The sequence below is a fragment of the Pan troglodytes genome, chromosome 2, assembly GCF_028858775.2.
Source record: "Pan troglodytes isolate AG18354 chromosome 2, NHGRI_mPanTro3-v2.0_pri, whole genome shotgun sequence".
In the NCBI taxonomy this organism is placed as follows: Eukaryota; Metazoa; Chordata; class Mammalia; order Primates; family Hominidae; genus Pan; species Pan troglodytes.
This window is the reverse complement of record NC_086015.1, coordinates 29,045,446-29,062,911: the sequence shown is the minus strand read 5'-3', so window position 1 is coordinate 29,062,911 and position 17,466 is coordinate 29,045,446. Positions and strand designations below refer to the sequence as shown.

The window sequence follows — 17,466 nt, the reverse complement described above, 5'->3', positions numbered from 1 at the left end:
TTATTCATCACAGACAGTATTGTAAAATGGTAAAACCAATCCGTAAAAAGGTTAGACAGTTCTTATGAAGTTGAATATATATATATGTATATACATACACACACACACACACACACACACTCTATGATCCAGCAATTTCCCAAAGAGAAATGAAAGTATGTATCTACAAAATTTTGTATAAAAATGTTCATAGCAGTTTTATTTATAAAACCCCACTCTGGAAATAACCAAATGTCCATCCACCAAAGAAAAATAGATAAATAGAGATATATTAGTACCATTGACTACTTCTCAGCAGTAAAAAGACTATTAAAACATACAACGACATGGATGAATCTAAAAAATATTATACTGAGATAGATACAAAAGGGTAGGTTCATTTATATAAACTTTTAGTCTAGATAAAATTAATCTTAGACAATAAAAATCAGAAGACTGGTTGACTCAGTCTGTATGGGAGGAGAACTGAGGAAGAACATGAGAGAACCTTCCATCCAGAGGGATGGAAATTTATCTTGATACAGACATTGCACACATGTGAGCATATGTCAAAATTTCTTAAACTCTATATGTAAGATCTGCCCATTCACTATGTGCTTATTATGCCTTGATTCAAAAAATAATGCTCCAATGCACTTGGTTTAGAAGGAGTAGTTTAGGAAAACAGGAAAACATGCTATTTGAGGAGCCCATTAATTATCAATATTGGGTTTGACCATATGGGGAGGACCAATGTATTTCTATCTGGGCCCAAAGCATAGTTGCCCTACTTTAGATGCCTACAGAAAATAACTTCAACAGAAGTTGCTCCTTTTCCACAAAAATCTGAAAGACTGGGAAAGCAAAAAAGAGACCTGATGTCCTTACTTACAATGATGTTTATTTATAGCTCCCATCATATTGGACCAGATTTGTCCTAGAAATCCCACTGTCATGGGAAATGTCTCACGGGAAGCATTGTGGTTCATAAAGTAACCCCACATTTCTTGAAGTAGATTGAGGATCTCTTGTTCTTCCATGTGGTAATTGGTCTGATTTGAATGAAGACTTCAGTGGTCATGTAGGATTTGAAAACACTTGGTTTTATTAAAAAGCAAAAAAAATACAAAGCTTTTTCACAAAACAAAAAATTTGTTTTTCACAAAACAAAATTAAGCTTTTAAACAAAGCTTAATCATAAGACTTACTCAGAATATTTAATATGTAAACGTTCAGGTAACTCTTCAAAAGTGGAGCTACATTGGGAAAACTTTTTAAACCTACTTTTGCATGGAATCATTTATTCACTAAAAATGTCAGCACAGAAGAGTTTCATGGAAAATAAGTTTGGTGGGCAAATTTAAATCGAAAATAGCCACAGATTTCTAGTAACTGCCATTACCTGTACAAAGCATATATAATGCTCCTGAATTAAAAAATTAACTGCTTCTGGGAGGCCAAGGCAGGCAAATCACGAGGTCAGGAGATCGAGACCAACCTGGATAACATGGCGAAACCCCATTTCTACTAAAAATACAAAAAATTAGCCAGAATGGTGGTGGGAACCTGTAGTCCCAGCTACTCAGGAGGTTGAGGCAGGAGAATGGCGTGAACCCGGGAGGCGGAGCTTGTGGTGAGCCAGATCACACCACTGCACTCCAGCCTGGGCGACAGAGAGAGATTTTGTCTAAAAAAATAATAATAATAATAACTGCTTCTGGGAATACTACTTACTATTCAATTTAAGGGCTTAATCTAACTGAGAGCTGAAATCTTTGAACAGATTATTGTTTCATCCTAATAAAGATTTTTGAGATTGCAAAGCAATAAACTCTATCTGAATTAATTTTTAACAATTCATTTTGATGACCAGAGGCTGACTGTGGGTTTTCTAGCATTCTCTTTCAGACATCTAATGGCACAATCAAATAAACAACTTGTTAGTCTACAAACTGAAGTGTCAAGAGATAACTCTTCAATTTGTTGATTCATCGGTCAGTTGATAAGCCTAAAATCATACTTTTCATACAAGCTCTTTTACAGAATGCTCCCAAATCCATACTTTCTCTTCTCTGCCAAGTAACTTCACAACAGTGCGCTGAAATAATATTTTATCGGGGGATTCTCCAACAAATGTCATAGTCATTTGCTTTTACAGGTTTTTTTTTTTTTTTTTTCCTGAGGACAATTCTCTCACTAAATGATCTCTACCCTCCCATCCCCTCTGTATATGGATAATAAGAGGGTTCTTAGCAATTAGCAGAGTTCCAGTAAAAATATTTCCCCCTAGCTATAATGTAGCAATGGCTAGAGAAAGCGGGGGAAATATTTTCCCTATCTACTTTAATAAATGCACATCCAAGTAGGGACATGTAGGGTATTGGCTCAGGAATGCCCCAGGCTCAGCATCCATCTTTCTGCTCTTTTGCCACTTCCAGACTGACAGCTAAATTACTGCACAGAAAAGGTTTCTGTGGGCTGTAACCATAATGCTGCCACTGAAACTGGTTTGTTGGCTAAAGGATAAACAGAGATTGAAGGACAATTTTTATTAACTGAGAAAGATGAGGTATAGGAAAGCTGAGCTGGATCTGCATGGAAAAATAAGCTTAGCAAACTCGAGGACAAAATGCAAGCAGACACACTCTAATTGTATTGCAATTCTTTGTCAAGTGTCAGGGGCACTTGCTAAATTACTGGAAGACCCCCACATCGGCATCTTAGACTGTGTTACATATTCTCTGTGCTTGATGGCTAAGCATAGAGAATGTTTTTACCTGTAAATGTAATTTAAATTTGAGCAATAAAGAGAGGGAGTCAACAGTTTTTCAAACCTGAATTGACACATTATTTTCAGGAAAATTAACTTTCTTTGCTAAGATGTCATGAAACTATAGAACTGGGACCCAAGATTGAGAAATGTGAGGAAAATCAAGTTCACATTCCCTAAATTATTTGCCAAATACGTACAAGTCACTGCGCTACATATGTAGGAAAAGAGTCCTGGCCCCAGTGACCCCATAGCTCAGATTAAGCGAAGAAAGACATATTCAAACATATACCAGGTTACAAAAGTGAGGCTGGTAGGAATCACATTTTCCTTGGTATCTGTTTCATCTCCATTTCTCAGTGGTACAGTGTGATAGTGCAGTATGCATAGTAAGTAGTAAGTCTTTGATATACATCTCTTCAACAAATTAATAAACTAATTTTTCATATAAAGGAGAAAGCAACAACAGCCATTAAAAAAAGCTACAGCTATGTAACTTGGCAGGCTTTGAAGGGTGAAGCACTTACTTCCAGTCAGAAGGGTCAAAGATAACTATGTAGATGTGGCATGTGATTTGGGCCTTATGGAGATTGACAGACACACTGAGGGAGAACAAGTAACAGTGTGAACAGAGAAGTGGAGAATTCCTAGGGAGTAACAGGAAATAGCACCAGGATTCTTAATAGTCAGTAGCAACTGTCCAGGATAAAATAAACACACTCCTATCATTCTGATTTTCAGTAGCTGATCGGGAAGCAGATGCTATTTTTAGCCACCTATGTAACTGAAAACCTCCAACTCAGGTCATACTATGACTTGGTAAATAGTTGTGGACCAAGCTATTCTTTTTCAAAATGTTAGAAAAACCCTTATGGGGAGGAAACACTATTCCTTTGTGTGTTAGTAGTTTTCCATTGTGATAAATTATGAATTGAAAACATACACTTTAATTTGATCCCTGGTTTAGTTTAGAACTGGCATTAGCTAGATCTGTAATTTAATCCAGACTCAACTCAGTGTCTGGCACATTGCCTGACACGTAGTAGGTGCTTGAGAAATATTTGTCCAATGAATAAGAGAAGTCAAGATTTTGTCATATACTGAGGCATAGACTATTTTATAGATGGATAAAAGCGTGATTTACCAACTCCAGTCTCACACTTTGACATACTTTCAATTTAAAACTGTAAAATCCAAACACTCTGAATAAGAAAGTCTAATTCACAAGGTAGTTGATGAAAAAAAAAAAGTCACTATTGTTTCCCAATTCTACTTTATACATTGAAATTGTGGTTTCTAACTTATCAAAGCCACTTACAGGCATCCTTATTGTAGCCATGATATTTGTTTCTTTTTCAACATCTACTGTTCCCCTAGGATTTTCACTTACAGGAATTACACGCACATTATTTACTGCAAAGTAAATTACCACATGGTTTTCTAAACTACTTTGATGAAGTATCCACAGAAAGGGGGTCCAAGGGTCAGATGAGTTTGAGAAATGCTTCATACTCTTAGAGGTTTACGTTATAAGTAACACATTTAAGGTTCTGAGAAACCCTGCAATAAAGAAACCTAATTAACTGTTTAACCCACCGTTTCTCAAACTGTTACAACCATGGAACCTATTTTGAAAGGCTTTCACTGTCTTGCAGAACTAATGTTCTGAGGTGCATCCTTGGGACAACATCCTAACATAGAGATTGTCAACTGATGACCTGCATTGAATGTGTGTTTTAAAATTGAGGGATCAAACACATTAAGGGAAAGGAAGGTGGGAGAAATGTCAGCAAGGTCAGTGTGGGAACACCGGAACTGCACTTTCACACAGCATTGGTCTTGCTACCTCCTTCATGATCATCATGCTTTCTCTGCTTCATCACGGCTGAGATATTCCCTTTGTATTACTCCTAAATTATTGTAGACGCACACATCACTTGCCTGGCTTCTGTAGATATTTGACTTTGGAATTCTTGTTCTGGGGTGTCTTACTCATTCAGTTTTCCCTAATACTCATTTAGGAGAAAGAAATGACAATATTCAAATGGCAGGAAAAAAAGGTCAGCGTAAAATGAAACCCTCCGGCCGGGTGCGGTGGCTCACACCTGTAATCCCAGCACTTTCGGAGGCCCAGGTGGGTGGATCATGAGGTCAGGAGATCGAGACCATGGTGAAACCCCGTCTCTACTAAAAAAATACAAAAAATTAGCCGGGCGTGGTGGCGGGTGCCTGTAGTCCCAGCTACTCGGGAGGCTGAGGCAGGAGAATGGCGTGAACCCGGGAGGCGGAGCTTGCAGTGAGCCGAGATCGTGCCACTGCACTCCAGCCTGGGCGACAGAGCGAGACTCCATCTCAAAAATAAATAAATAAAAAATTAAAGAAACCCTCCTTGTAGGTAGGTAGAAGCCATTTCTAAGCCTGCTGAATTTCACACAAACAATAGAACCCAGTGAGGTTCTTATATCAGACCGTGGCCTCCAAATGGTATTTGCCCCATTCTTTGTATCTGAAAACCCAGAAGCTCTTAAAACAGTATGGGAATCTTGAGGTGTTTCCAACAGTTATCGCTATCAAGTAGTTCATTTGTGCTCCCCCAAAAATGGATATTTCCTCCCAAATAGTATCACTCCTCATTTCTTGTTTTATATCTTGAGGCTCACATCACAGTGACTGGTTGCTCAGCTCCACCATGGGGATACAGAGTGAACTCTCTCATCTACTAACAAACAGCATTGGGTCTTCACAGATCACCCCCATAAGGCGGTGACTGGCTCTCCAGAACATGTCCTTATTCCCATTTTCATGCTTACTCTTCTGAGCTGAAATTGTAAACTGCCCAGTTTTAAGATTCAAATTGTTATTAAACTTATTTTCCTAATTTTTAAATTAAACACATTTTAGTTTGCAAATTTTGAGGCAATGAGAGGACTGAGGCAGAACAGAACACTCTAAGGGACATTTGGCACTATCATCACGCAGCCTTCTAGCAGCAAAGACCAACACAGAAACGAGAATCGTTCAAGATAAGAACCACCACAGAGCAAAGACAACAGACAGCATTTTCTGTCTATGCCTCATGTGGATTCTCCAAATAGTGTATGCCACTTGTAGGTAGCATGGTTTGCCTTGAAAATAATAGGTCCCAAAAGCATTTAAATATCACATTGATGGCTTTCAAGCATCTTTGGGAAGCTTTTTTTTTTAACCCCAAGTATTAGCACATTAAGCATGACAACAGCATGACAATAATATTAGCACACTGGGCATGTTAAACTGTCCTACTACTTACTTTATTCTTTATTACTTTGGGCTGAAAGGTGAATTTAAGCAGTGCCTCTCCTTATACCATAAGACCAGAATTTCTCTTCCAAGTATTTTCCAATTTGAATCTTTTACCTTTTTAATCATGCCATTGATCAGCATTCCATAATTCATTAGTATTCTCCTTCCTCTCAGCCAACTGATTATATTGTGACAAAAGAATATATAACCTTGGGGTCTAGACAGGAAGCAAAAGAACTAAGTTTCCAAAGCAGTAGTTTCTTGTTCATGTTTTTCCCGTTTGGCAAGAAGGAGTTTCAAGCAGGAATGCCATACACACAACCAACCAACTCAAATTAGATGGGGCGTTTGGATTATTGAGTGTTAGTTTGGGTGTGGAGGGAAAGATATATTACTTCTCCTTCTAGTGTGGTTGTGTTTCTGCAAAGTCTCAGATTAAATCCAAAGTATCATGGCATGTTTATATTTTAAATTTTACAGCCAAAGTAATTGTTTGTGATTATCAAAATCAGCTAGCACCCTGTCTTCCCTGGTATGATTTGGGTTTTGGATCTAAATTTCCTGCTAATTGCTGACATTCATTCATTCCATAAATATTTATTGAGCACCTACTAATGGGCCAATTTCTCTTCTGAGCACTGCAGAAGTAGCAGTGAAGAGGTAAAATTCCTAACTTGCATGAAGCTTACTTTTAAATGGTTTTATTTTTAAGAAGCCCATTAAATCCTTACATTTTAGTGTCTCCATTTTGCACTTGTTTCTCTTTGTGGCACTCAAGACTCAGAAGAAGCATGGTAGATCTAGTCTGGTAAATGTCAATGCTGCATCCCAGGGCAAGGCAAGAGCTCGTGAGGAATTCACTCTGGCTACGCTTTAAAGGCTAATACCCCAATACCTGGATCCTCCCTAAAATGTAACAACAAGGCAATAGAGACACCAGTACTAGTACACTGGGCATGTTAAAGTAATAGATGGCCATGGAGTTCATTTAATCATATTCTTCAGATGAAATGACTGATGCCTGCAGGGACTAAAATACCTGAACATACCTTGAGAATGTAAGCTCCATAAAAAACAGGCTTTACCTCGAACTTTCCACATAGGGTTGTCATGAGGGTTAAAGGAATGTAAAGCACTCGGGGATTGTGTCTGGCAAATATTCCTGTGCTATATAAATGGTTTGCTACTATTATTACTAATCACTACTGTATCCTCTGCATTTTGTATATTGTAAGTACTATAATTTTCTATCTCTGTAAACAATGGGTGGGGGGTCTTATTTTGATTATTTCATATAACTCCAACAGCACCTAAGAGTCCTTGATACCAGTGATTTCTAGTTAAGTGCTTATTGAACTGAATTAGAAAATTGTGTTTAAGTTTGTTCAATTAAGACTTCAAATATCTCTAATAGTCACAGTTTTGGGTTAAATTACAAGTATGCATTCCCTCTTCCCTCCTACCCTCCCAAAATATAGGTTTAAGACCTACCCCTCTAAATATGACCTTATTTGGAAATAGGGTTGATGCAGATGTAATTAGTTCAGATGAGATAACACTGGAATAGGGTGGGCCTCTAATCTAATATGACTGATGTCTTATAATAAGAGCCATGCAAAGACAGAGACACACAGGGAGAACGCCATGCGCTGGTGAAGGCAGAGATTGGAGTAATAGAGTTGCAAAGCCAAGGAACCCAATAGGTTCCTGCCAAAAAACCAGAAGCTAGGAAGAGCCAAGGAAGGATTCTCCACCACTGGTTTCAGAGAGCATGGCCTTGCCTGATACCTTGATTCCAGACTTCTAAGCCTCCAGAACTGTCAAGCAACAAATTTCTGTTGTTTTAAGCCACCCAGCTTGTGGCACTTTGTCATGACAGCCCTAGGAAACTACACTGACAATTCAGCCTCACTGTGTGGTTCATATGAGTAATTGGGTCAGATGGGCTCCCCTAATGGAGGCCACACCACATAATGTACTGTTCATTTTGTGTCTCAACATTTGTATATGTGAATATTTGCTACTGAAGGGTCAAGACAGAGTCGACTGTCCCAGCAAAAAGACTGCTCATTCATCTAACTTTCCCTGCCTCCCCCTCCGCTTTCAGATGTTCTTGACATATGCCAGATAAAACGCTGTGACAGTGTATACACAAGGAGCTACAGTGCAGTTCCCTCTGAGATTTACAGTGTTCTTGCCTTTACATCCAGGTGGTAGACAGTGAGATGAGGAATTTTTGAGACAGACTTGGGAACAAGATCACTCTGGGAAGTTTCCAGAGTTCTCTTGGTGACCTAAGAACTCTATTCAATAGGAAATCATTCCTTGCTTGGGTGGAATGATCCAGCATATAAATTTGGTACAATATATGCCAGTTAATTCAACAAAATGTCAAACTGTCTGGGAAAGCCCTTAGAGAAGGTTTACTTTCTGTGTCACCAGGGAACTGAGTGATAGGAGGGAAAGCTCATGAAAATGAGATTTTCTTTAACTTCGGCCCAAAGTGAATAAATCAGTGGGATTTTTCAAGTTCCCTCAATATCAATGAGTTTATTTCATAAAGCAGACAAGTATTTATAGACTCCAAAAAAAAAAATCTTGCTCACAGTCCTGCTCTAGCCTAATTGCTTGCTTTCTTCTTTCTCTTCCCTTTCCTTCTTCCTTACCCTTCTCTTTGCATAGCTATCAGAGAAAAGATTTGTCTGACAACTGCTCTTACCTCTTAGCTTTTAAAAACCATGATGAGTATGGGAGGTCTTGACTTCATGAGGTGTGTGTGTGTGTGTGTTTTTTTTTTTAGAGGAAGATTTAGTCTCCCTGCCCTGAACTGGGTTTAGGGTAATTGTGTATCTGCTTGAGGGCTGAATGCAATCTCTAGCCTTTTTCATAAAGTTTATGGCCCTATTGCCCCTTTAAAGGTCTCATGTGGCTGATTGATAGGCTCATTTCTGATACTAACCATAAAGAATTGGCCATCCTGAAGATAAGCCGCTCTTCCCCTGAGCATTACAGGAGGGAAAGGCGGGCCGCCATTATAGATGACGCCTCCATTATAGATGGTGCTTCTTGCCTCAATCACATTCATCCTTCAGCAGCCCAGGCAGTGCTTTGTGCTGAGGGACTGCACCATAGGACATATAAGCCCAGTCAAGTCCTTTTAGTTAATGGGTACCTAAGGATTAAAACATCATCATGGACAAGTAGAAGAAAGCACTAGCTAATAACCCATTTCATAACTTCCGTTAATTTTTTCTTGGTGTCATTAACCAGAACAGTAGTTACCAGACTTACAGAATGTGTAATTTAAGTCTTTTTATATAATTTATCTATTCCTCAATATTACCCCCCTTTTTGTTTTCTTAGTTTCCTTCTAAATCTATTTCTTTCCTCCTCAAACTATCTTTCAAATATCTTGTCATGGGAGAAGTATGGTGATTAGTGATTCTTAACTTCTGCAACTTGTGTCTTCTACAAACTGAGATAGGTCAAAATGGAACTTGAACTCTTAGAAAAGAGCAAGGGAAGGAGGAAGAGAGAAGCAGATGAAAGGGGAAAGGGGTTGTGGGTGGGGGAGGTACACTCAGAGTGGGAGAGGGGGACAGATTTTTTGACTGTTGAACTTTAATCCTTAAGATTTTTTTTAAATTTTTATTTATTTATTTATTTTTTGAGATGGAGTCTCTCTCTGTCGCCCAGGCTGAAGTGCGATGGTGCAATCTCGTCTCACTGCAACCTCCACCTCCTGGGTTCAAGTGGTTCTCATGCCTTAGCCTGAGTAGCTGGCATTACAGTTGTGCGCCACTGTGTGCAGCTAATTTTTTTATTTTTAGTAGAGACAGAGTTTTACCATGCCGGCCAGCCTGGTCTCAAACTCCTGACCTCGAGTGATCCACCTGCCTCAGCTTCCCAAAGTGCTGGGATTACAGGCGTGAGCCACTGCACCCGGCCAAGATTTAATTTCCTAGAAGATTAGGAGTTAATTTGTTTCTAGCCAAAAACTGTGACGTAAATGTTGCAAAAGAACTGATATAACCTGACAGCCTATAAAGTGCAGGAAGCAAAAAGAAGGAAAGACCAGAAGGCAATAGTGGTGCAAGCATAGGAGGAGAAGCGGGTTTGCAAAGGAAGATTTATTCATTCAAATATTTAATGAACACTTTTTACAGGGTAAGTATGGTACTAGGACTAGGGATAACAGATAACACATAGTCAATACACATAAGGAATCCATGTTTTAAGCAATGGAAACATCAGAACTGTACATCAAATAATTAATGAAACATTAAAATGTGATAAAAGGCATGTAGAAATGTTGCTAACACCTCTACATCCACTCCAGTCTGGTTTCTTTCCTGCATCACGTCATGAAACAGCTCTTGTCAATGTCTGAACCAATGGACCACTTCCTCCATCTTGAACTTTTCTCATGCTCTCTATCATATTCTCTAGTTTTCCAAGTACTTCTCTGCTTCTTTTCAATCTCTTTTGCAAGCTCATTTATTTAAACGTGATTTCATTAAGGTTGGGTCCCATGCTCACTTTCGTTTTTCATACTCTCTTGGGCAGTATCATCCAACCTCTGGTTTCAATTGCCTTTAATATGACAAGGACGCTCAAATCACCTCTCCAGGCAGTCTTCCCTCTCTACAACCATGTGCCCACCCGTGATCAGCCATACCCTTTTCTGGAGCCCTTCTCAATGAGTGTATGTCAGCCTATATCTGCCAGTTAGGATCTATGCATTTCTCAGCTATGTGCTTTCAATGGTTAACATGGTATCCAGCATGTAGTAGTAGTTCACTGTTTACTTAACTGCTGACTGGAACTGAGGCAGGGCTTTGGAGAGAAATGCACAGTACCACTCCACATAAGGGGAGGCTGGGTCATTCTGCTTCAGCACCGTGAATACATGACCAGATCGGTGAGCCAAGATACAGGAGAATAGCTTCTCAGATGATAACTTATTATGTGAGGTTTACATAAGATGAAGACAAAGGAGTATAGTATGGCAATTAACAAAGATAATTTTTATTTTTCTGGGTTTTTTTTTTGTATTTTTTGAATTTTCTACAATGTTTATATACTATTTTTGTAATTGGGGATTTTTTAAAAAATGTAAAGTTCTTTGGAAAACTGCCTTATGACAGGGTAAGAGAGAGAAAGGTGTGTGTGTGTGTGTGTGTGTGCATGTCTACATATGCATACATACATATACACACAGAATCAGGAGAGTAAAATGTCAAAGGCGACTGACATAGGAGCAGGAGTTCTAGAAGTTGAAACTCCTGGATTTGCCCATATTGCCTTTATTCCTAAGTGACTTTCAGGGAAGAATAGAGCACAAATTATTTACTCAAATGGCCTGTTACTCCTGATTCTCAAATATTAAAAACAGAACAGTATTTATGGATAATAAATTTGATAGTAACATACGCTCTCCTGAATTTTAACTCAGTCCACAATCTTTCCTGATGAGTACCAGACATTGACATCCTAGTCAACCAATTCAAGTCATCAAAATAAACAACCTCTTATGAAAATGAAAACTGAATATTACATTGGAGAAATTGAAAGCATGTTTTATCAAAGGCAATTTGTTTATGATCTGACAGCCTTGAAAAATACAAGGAAATTATGTGTCTCTCACATTAAAATGAAAGGGCAGCAGCTTCTTTAGACATCACAGTAATAAGGGAATCTTGGGTTATTCAGAAAAAAAACACCTGTTTATTCTACATGCTGAATATTCCATCTAACTTCCTCTTCTTTGCATGTCCTGGAAAAAAATGCACATTTCTGCACTAGTTAATGACTCATAGAAGAAAGCAATACCACTTTCTTTAAAAAAAAAAATCTTCATTTTTGGTAAAAGAGAGTCATCTACAGAACAACCACAAAAGTCATCAAAGTGTTAAAATCACAGGATATACCAGGTAACAGTGGCTTCCTTCCCCATCAGGATCAGAGCCAATGGCCACCATTGCCTTCCTTCTATGCGTGAGCCCTTTGACATCATTCTTCATGTGTGTGACCCACATAAGCTGGGTTAGTGTAGAGCATTTGCATGCCAGATTCTCAGATATGGTACGAAGTGTCATCCAACTACACATTTATTTGAAGAACTTTTAGTCTCCGCTCACTGTGATAAGAAAAATAGTCATGAATTCTGTTCATACTTTGGGTAGAACAATCGTATCTGTATCTTGGTCAGTGTTTTTAGATGGTCACATATATAGCAACAGAAGACTTTACTAGAATATGGGGCACATCTAGTGAAAATACTTTTACAGTGCTTGCATCAGTATAACACTATCAGAACTATAGTCAGTGCTGCTTGTATACTTCAAAGATTCATTTATTCTACTAAAAAAGTTTAAAATTATCCTCTATCAAAACATTTTCAGATTTTTAAATGCAATGTCTAGAGGAAAAGCATAGTTATTAACCTGATAACGAGTTTTTTAACACTAGTATTTCAGAAAGCTTGAGTTTCACTAAAGTGACATAGTGATATTTCTTCCTACTTGATATAGGAGGAAATGATACACAAAACAGGAGAATCTCAGGTTGTTTGCAAGGAGTTTTAATAACTAAAATAATAACAATTTTTTAAAAATCTCACAATAATGTAGAAGTGACTCCAGAAACCGAAAAAAAAAAATGAAGTACTAGAGTCGTATTTAAAATGAAGCATACTTAACCAATCTAAAATTCCCGAGGTGTGCCAGGTAATAGTGACTTCCTTCTCCATTGCCTTACTCCTATGCACGAACTCCTTGACATCATTCTCCATGTGTGTGGCCCACATAAGCTGGGTTAGTGTAGGGCATTTGCATCACAGATTCTTTGCTTTCTTCCTGTTCAACTAAATGAACCTCATGGATTATGACACTTGATCACTACCTTGGTATCTAACAGCATCAATGAGTAAAACACTTCTGAGGCCTGGGAAAGCTGACCCATATGGGATTAGTCTGGAATTCAAATTGTGGGGCTCTGAGTCTAGTGGAATAGAGAGACACAGAGCTCTGTCATTTTCTAGCTACATGGTCTCAGAACCTTAGTTTCCTAAAAATATAATTTGGAAAAACCGCATTTCCTTCTAGTGTTGTTTTATTAGCTCTCTTCCTATTTTCCCTAACTACATTTCACAATAGCACTGGGTGAAGTTGACCCCTTTCATGGATGTTTTTTGCCACTCTTTTGGAATAATTAGCTACATAAGCCATAACTGTCTCTCGGTGATTCTATAAGACAGTTTCAGTGAGCACTAAGCAGGAGTTCTTTTTTGGATAACTTACAACTGTATGTGAAAAAGACATTTAAAAATGCTATTTTTGATTGCTGATGTCATGGACATTGGCAAGAATATTGAAGCTGTATATCAAAAAGATACTTTGGGGATAAATCAGCATAAGAATAAAATAGAGCTCCCATAAAATTGAGAGATCTCTTTTGTATCAAAGTATATTTATGAGATAATATTTCAACTGAAATGGAGAAAAAATGGAAATCTATTGCCATTATATTACTATTTTGTTGAGATGGCAATCTTATAATGAAATCTAAAACTCCAGTTCTCATATCCTAAAGTGGATGCTTGCTTGCTTTAATCTTGGTTATCATTATATCACTAAAGCAATCATCAAAATTAGCTTTGGCATTTTTACAATAAGGCAAGCTAGGTTCTATCCACCCACCGCCGCCCATCTTCCTTAACTTTTGTAATCCCTTCTCTGTCTCTATGGCTGCCCTGAGAATAAAAGTTCAAAAATATTCAACTGCAATCAGAAATGAGGAGATCATTCGAATCTGGCATTTGGTAATTAGAGTCTTCCCTGAGCCTTGCTAAGTCACAAAGTAGTGCTTAATTCTATTTGACTCTCCTAAACCACAACTTCTGAGACTCTTAGTGATATGGAGTAAGAGGAGCTACCAGTGCTTTTCTTATCTTGAAGCTGAGTCTGAAAATATAACCCGTGGTAACCCTGTGCAAGATCCTAACATCCCAAGGTCTGTTTCCTCATCTTTAAAAAAAAAAAAAAAAAGTCTCAAACTACAAGGTCTACAGACCCCTTTGAACCTCAAGATTTTACGACTGTGGTAGTCTTTAAGTTGTTCCTTAAACTTTAGTCAAATTCCACCGGCATAGATTTTGCCTTATTGGAAGCATTTTTCACTCACATTTATTTCATATTTTTATTTAGGCCTGTATATTTTTGTTTTTTTACCTTATGTGCATTTAAAAATTGACAAATTATGACACTGCCATAAATACTAAATTGGCTTCACTTACTTCAAATAGAAGGTAGCCCATAAAAAGAAATAGGATGGAAAGCAAACAATGTAATTGAGTCCAAGTTAGATGGCATGGCTTAAGGAAAGCTCTGAGTCTCAAATCTGATCTCTCTCAGTTACAAAGAGATACAGAAGACATAATACCTTCAAATCACCTTTCTTATCAAGAGAATCAGAAGTTTTAGAGCAAAATTGAGAGGGGAATAAAGTAATTTCCTCAAAATACAATTTGTATGATTTAAATCATTGCAGGTACCACCATTGGTATAGATTCTATTGTATTTGCTGGGGAAAACCTTCTGTGGCTATTCAAAAGGGGGTGTTACATCTTTAGACTCAACTCCAGACAACTGAAGCACTGATACCCTTTATTATTCCTTGTCTCTAAGAAGCATCTCAGAAGTTGTCCTAAGTTACACAGTTCTCGTCTGAAAAGCCAAAGGGGAGTTTCACAAACTCTATGAGTTGTATGACTCAAGTTTTGTTGTTCCTAGTTTTGAACATGTGCATTTAAAACAACCTTTGAGACATGATTCACAGACTCTAAAATTCACCTATTTAAAATGTACAATTGAATTTTCCCATGTATTTACAGAATTTTGCAACTGTCACAATGGTCTAATTTGATAACATTTTTATTTTTCCCAAAAAGAAATCCTATACCTAATTAGCAGTAACTCCCCCATCTCACCTCTACTGGCCCCAAACATAGGCAACCAATAAGCCACTTTCTGTCTCTAAACATTTGCATATTCCGGACATTTCTTGTATATGTAGAATCATACAATATGTGTTTTTTTGCACTGGCTTCTTTCACTTAGCATAGTGTTCTCAAGGTTTATTCAGGTTATAGCAAGTATCAATACTTATATTTCATTATATTGACATATCATGATTTAAGCAGGCTTTTATTTTCAGTTACAATACACAGTGAACATTTTGAACATGTATCATGTGAACTTAAGTAATCTTGTAGAATATTTTCTAAGAAGTGAGGCAGTTGGGTTATAGAATGTCTATAACTAAAATTTTAATACATACTGGCCAATTTCACACTAGAAAAAGTTATTTCATGCTACGTTCCCATCTACAAGGAATAAGAGTAGAGATTTCCTATGGCTTTGCCATTGCTGGATATTATTGAGGCTACATTTTGTCAATAAAAGGCAAAACACAAAATATAGCTTTTATATGTATTTAAATATTAGTATGCTTGAACACTTTTTTCATTTTCTTTACTGGCCATCGCTATTTCTTCTGAGAATATCCAGTTAATATAATCTATTTTCCCACCGAATTATTTATATTATTTTAATGGATTTATTGATATAAACATGTTCCATTTTCATTTACAAAAATGCTTTAGTTTCATTTATCTTTTGCCATAAAGATATTTTATACTTCTATATTCTTGTTTCCCATCATTGATTCTTGATTCTACTATTATTTTCTTAAGTTGAAAACCACTTTTATTCTATATTAAATTCCAATATTTAGATTTTTTCCAGATGTGCTGTTCTACTGATTTCATTCTGTACTCTTATGCCAGTGCCAAAATGTTTTAATTATTTAAACTTTATTAGAGTATATGCTGTGTTACTAAGTTGGGTAAGTTCTTTTTTCAAAAATTCATATACTTATTCTAACAAATCAACATTAACTTGAATCACTTTTTTCCTCTAAATTGTAAACCATAGTCATTATTAATACTTAACTAGTATAAAACACCTTTCTCTCCAAAATATAAAATTTAGTGGATCAACATATTATTATTAAACTGCAACAATAAATTAGCATTATTCCAGCTTACATTTGAGTTTAGATAAAGCAGCTAGCTCTGAATAAAAAGCAATAGGAAAATAAAATACCAAGAAAGCTGTCTGTGTTCAAATCTTAAAGTACTCAACTGAATGTGTAACTATACCAAGCAGAGAAGAAAACAAAGTTACAAAGTCATAAAAAATACATTAAGTTCAAAATCAATTAGAAAAAAGCAATCAAGTTATTTGGAACTGCTATAGAAATTCTGTTTTAAAATACCAATTGAACTTACCCAATAGATACACTGGAAGATTAAATAAAAATATGATTATAATAAAAGAAATTTATAGTTAAGCAGCATCACATCAATTCCTTATTTCTTCCCAGTACACTTTGATATGTTTACCTTTGCTATTATTTGTATGTACATATTTATCTTTCTCCCAAAATAATAATGAAGGAAATGATGAATAAATGAAATTTTATTTTCACTGTAATTAGATTTTCCCTCTAAAAAGTATTCTATCTTTTCAAATCACTATGAATTAAACTATAATGTTTCCTTCATTGCAAAAGTTCCAGGCCAAGTATGTTAATCCTTTCTCAGGAAAACTCAGGACCATTCTGGTAATAGTTATGTCTACACAACCTTTCCCAACAGTTTGAAACATGAATTTTAAGGGGATCCATATGATGTAAGTCTTTGAGTTGTTGAGATAAAGTAAATTTGGCCACTTCTTCCTTACACAAATGCTTCATCTGTGTGAATACATAAATTCTGCTTTTACCCCATCCCAAAAGAAAAAGTCTTTTCTTACCTACTAACAGATAAATTACATAAATAATTTCATTTAATCTTCAAGATAACCTTGCAATCTGGGTATCAGTACTCACACTCTACTCATGAAGCCAGCAAGTCTACCTACCTTAACCAAGGTCATGGCTAACACTGGAAACTCAAATTCGGTTTCTGCCATCTACTCCCATGATAAACATTATATTTCCCCTTCAGCTTCATTGTTTTCTAAATCAACTTGATTTTTTTCCTTCTGTATTCCAAGAATTAGCAAACTACAATCTGCAGGACAAATGTTGCCTGTTTTTATAAATCTCATTTTATTGGAATGTAGTCACACCATTTGTTTACATTTTGACCCGAGCTGCTTTTGCAACACAACAGCAAGGTTGAGTATCTGTGACAGAAGCTGTAGAGTCCATAAAGCCTAAGTATTCACTATCTGGCCCCTTATAGTTTGCAACCCTCTGCTCTGTACCATCCACGTGTTAGCAGAGAGAAAATAAGACGCTCTATCTCTACAAAATATACATAAAAGAACAATTTGTAGAACCATTTTTATATATAGTAAAAATATAAA

At 36.8% G+C, this 17,466-nt stretch overlaps 1 protein-coding gene across 1 annotated transcript in view; it reads right to left on the bottom strand.

Annotated features, from left to right (window-relative positions):
• Nucleotides 1–17,466, bottom strand: part of RARB (retinoic acid receptor beta) — a 769,542-nt gene that overhangs the window by 520,804 nt on the left and 231,272 nt on the right. The gene's annotated exons all lie outside the window — the stretch shown is intronic.